Below are 4,089 nucleotides of genomic sequence, written 5' to 3'. Positions count from 1 at the left end.
CGCAATACTTTTTTTCAGCGTTAGAAATTAAAAAAAAAATGTCATTTACTTCTGCTGAAGGTGAATTCAAGCGCATCCATAATACTCAAGTAGTATGTTGCGCGCGATGTTTAAAAATAAAATTCTCTCTCACTTGCATCGCAGCGTTATTGCCTGAATTTTCCACTGCGTGGTGCTAGCATCCAAACAAAATTCTTAAAGTTACCGACGGAAAGCTTGTTAACTGCTACTCAAAGAAAATGCACTTGAAGCCGCCTTCGGCCCATGTAAATGACAGGTATTTTATTTTTTAAAGTTTTTAACGCTGCAAGGAAAAGTATTGCGAATAGTCCACGAGTTTCTAATTAAAATTTTAACGTATAATCCGAATTTTAACAATTTAAAAGTTGATCTTGCTGTCTTTTTTTAGTTTTTTAAGAAGGAACCGCAGAGGGACTCAGTAGTCTTTAAGGGTACTTTGTAGAGTCTCCTTTCGGTTTCTTCAGACCGCCAGGATGTATTTCTTGAGTTCGTGCTAAAGACCCTTAATTATTATAACATTAACATAAATTATTGTCTTATAACAGCACGAATGGCAATAAACTTCTGGCGTCCAAGAAGTTGAAGTTGAAGGCAAATTGTTAATTCAATAAAAAGATATTCTAAAATACCGTCAAATAAATTTGGGAATAATTAGCATATGTTTCAAAGTTCTTTGGCTAATTAGGAATAGTCGTATTTTTTCTGGGAAAAGAAAAATATTTTTGTAATTCACTCAGACTATCCAGTTTTTCAATCCAATGGATATTTCAATATATATGACCATAGTATTTTGCTGAATTGTTAACATATTTTAGAGATTTTGTTGAGTTATTCCAAATTGTCTAAAAAATCGCAATTTAATGTTTCGTTGAAATATCATTTTATTAAACTATTATTTTGCCTTCAACTTGGGCTTGTTTAGACGCATCATTTTACCACCTTTTGACCTATTATAAAGAAATAAAATATCATGGTAATATAATAAAAATGAATGAACTTTAGCAACAGCTCAAAAAACAGGCGTGCAGATCATGTTCATTGGTAGTTCATACAAAAAAGAAAAATATAAATATTGACTTAGATTTTATCCTTGCTAGTAATAAGGCACCATAAAACTTTAAATCACATAAATATCTACTTAATTTTCATCCTCGTCGTTCTCCCGCTCGTCGTCGCCATCTCCTACTTCTGATTGCGTTTCTTCGTCATCTACACCATCAATTTCATCTGCCCGAAGTTTTTTTTGTAGTTCTGCTATATTTTTTTAATGTCCTCGGCTGAGGCTTCCGTCTGACTTTTATCCAGGAACTTTTTCTTCGAGTTTCGAAACCTTTTTTTAGTCACTTGCAAAACTTCAAGCATCTGATTTTTATACTATTGTTTAGTGCAAGGTCCTCGAAAAGACGGACAATCACTTGCCACCACTGAGAAAAGTTAACATTTACTGTACAAACCATCGTTACAAAATTAGAAGAAATATTAAGGGTGTGTTTACATGCCTGTCGTATGCAGGCGGAAAATGTATCTTTCTCTCAATCTACCATTTAACGATGCCATGCGTTTGTCTCACTCTAGATTTTCCACCCAACGGAAAAACAGAGAAAATCTAGAGTGCGATAAATACGTGGTATCGTCACATGGTAGAATGAGAAGCAGATAAATTTTCCGTTTGCAAAGGACAGGCGTGTAAATACACCTTAGGTTTCTATCACTAACAAAAGAACTTACTGTATCAAACATTTGAAAGCTTAGTATCGCCCAAATGATAAGTATCATCTGACTCAAAGCACTTGAATTTACACACAAGCTCATCAGTAATCACTTCTTTTAATGCGTAACTCAGAAAATCACGAGGCTTTACACCTCCCAAAAGCAGTACATGATGGTACTAAAAGAAAATAACAAATATAAATATTGTAATTTTTTTAAAGGACAACAATATGCGACATCCGGACAAAAATACTCACGAGTTTCTTAAGCATAGCTTTATTTTTTTTTGAAAGCTTCAAACTCTTCTATTGTACGCAAGGGGCATCCTGTCACAGGTTCATATGGTCGATTTTCTACTGCTTTTTTTCTTCAACGTTTAAAATTGATATTTCATTAAGTATTTGTTGATTTTGCTGCATTAGTTTTTCGTTTTCATCATGCAGAGTTTTTGAAAGAAAAATTACAGACAAAAAATCATTTTCAGGAATGGTTACATTTTTTTCTATGCATAACGAAAATATTTTTATATTTTACTCACAATATCAAGTTTTTCAATTTAATGGCTGTATCATAATCATAATATAAGCAGATTCTTCGTAGTTTTTATTGACCTCCCACTGCTTGACATTTTAATACTTTTTTGAACTTTTGTTAAATCTGTCTTTATTCGCTCCATGACAATGAATTAATAATTGTATAATACGTGGCAACTTTAAATAAACAAGAATATGATGCTGTTGAAGTTAACTTTGCATGTCATTCTGGGCAAAACAAGCGTGAACAGTGCTTCTAACTCGGCTTCCCAACTGTATATGTATATTGCGCGTGCGTCGCATCGGCATTCTCATCTCTGATTCTCATTAGATTTAAGTAGTGCGCTGATTTGAAATTAATTAATGTGTAAATCAAATACTTATAATAAATCATCATCTTATAATTAATAAAGTTAATTTTCAAATCACAAAATAACCTGTCAGTATGAATGGTAAAGTTACTATTTAATTTTAATCTTTAAAAATAAATGATTTATTTTAGATTCCTTTAGTGATCAATGTAAATTTTAAATAATTCATCATATATCATATATATTGCACATTTTATCATTTCAAATAATACCCAGATTGCTAAATGTCCGCATGGAGCCTGCATGGCGCGGGCGCGACGTGCAAATTAAACCGCACGTCGTGAAGGCAAGGTTAGAGACAGATGTGTCAACAATTGAGTCGTATATGTGTCGCATGACGTGTCCGCACACGTGCGTCGTATATGCGCCGCATGGCGTGTTAGAACGCATGCGTCGCATAGTAAGTCGGCAGATTGCAAACGGTAAAAGCTGACAGACTAAATAAAATCTGATAAACTACACAATTAAGTAACTCCTACCTAAGATATTGCACTAGTATATTCTATACTGTGTATTTTCTTTCAACATCTATTTACTGCTAACCTTGCAAGGAAGAGAACTCAAGGACTTCCCGTTTTTACATATGAATATACAGTCGAACCTCGGACACTGTAGCTTTGGACACTGTCGCACCTCGGATACTGTCATCAGCTGTTTCGCGGACACTGTAAGAATCAGGTGATTATAAAGTTATTACACTAAATTTCTGTTCTTAACATTATTGAGATAAGTGAAAACATCTTGTCGAACTCGATTTTTATAGTAGCAATATAAACAATCCACATTTATTAGAACTTTTCGCCCGAAGAATTTTAAATAACAACATTATTATAGCGATAAGGATTTCTCAACAATAGCATGCAATTAGCTGTAGTACATAGTATAATATTTATTTTAAAAACAAATCAATGAAAGAAACAATGTTTATTCATGTCATAAATGACATAAGAAAACCTTGTTAAGTCGAACTATGCTGGAATATTTTGTTTTTCTGGCTAGTGGATGTGTACAATATGCTATTCTAAAGTTATTAATTACAATAAACATCAATTCGGCACAAGCAAATACGAGTAATAATGAAATTGTAAAAATCTGTTTTAATTATTATAAGATTTTAAAAAAATGTACCATAACATTAGTCTACTATCAAGGGCACCTGCAAAACATCGTAATGATACGGTCCTGTAACTCGACGCCGATTGGCTGAGGGGTAAGACCACGTGAGTTACAGTGTCCGATACAGTGATCACAGATCTGAAACGAGATGTGGTCCAATACTACGACAGGGCTATGTCCGTGTGAATATAGCAGGAGACGCTGTAAATGACTGAGTTGCGCGCGCAACCCATTTATCCTCTTCTGAATTTGAAAACTCGAAGGTGCACGATTGCCGGTCGGAGCACTTCGGCGATTCTATTTATATATCTATCTGCTAACTACTTTGAAATAAATTC

General features: G+C 33.8%; 1 long non-coding RNA gene across 2 annotated transcripts in view; it reads right to left on the bottom strand.

Moving 5' to 3' along the window:
- Positions 1 to 509: 509 nt before the first annotated feature.
- Positions 510 to 4,089, bottom strand: part of LOC117173238 — a 59,871-nt gene continuing 56,291 nt past the window's right edge. Inside the window, exons 1-4 of one of the 2 annotated variants that reach the window (XR_004467140.1) lie at positions 2,270 to 2,603; positions 1,989 to 2,144; positions 1,750 to 1,909; positions 510 to 1,445 (exon numbers count right to left, since the gene is read on the bottom strand). This is a non-coding gene — a long non-coding RNA (uncharacterized LOC117173238). Of the gene's footprint in view, positions 1,446 to 1,749; positions 1,910 to 1,988; positions 2,145 to 2,269; positions 2,604 to 4,089 lie in introns of those variants that run through there. The other variant, XR_004467141.1, reaches the window with a different exon arrangement.

The sequence above is a fragment of the Belonocnema kinseyi genome, chromosome 5, assembly GCF_010883055.1.
Source record: "Belonocnema kinseyi isolate 2016_QV_RU_SX_M_011 chromosome 5, B_treatae_v1, whole genome shotgun sequence".
Lineage (NCBI taxonomy): Eukaryota > Metazoa > Arthropoda > Insecta > Hymenoptera > Cynipidae > Belonocnema > Belonocnema kinseyi.
The sequence above is the reverse complement of the archived record's forward strand: the minus strand, read 5'-3'. Positions and strand labels throughout refer to the sequence as shown.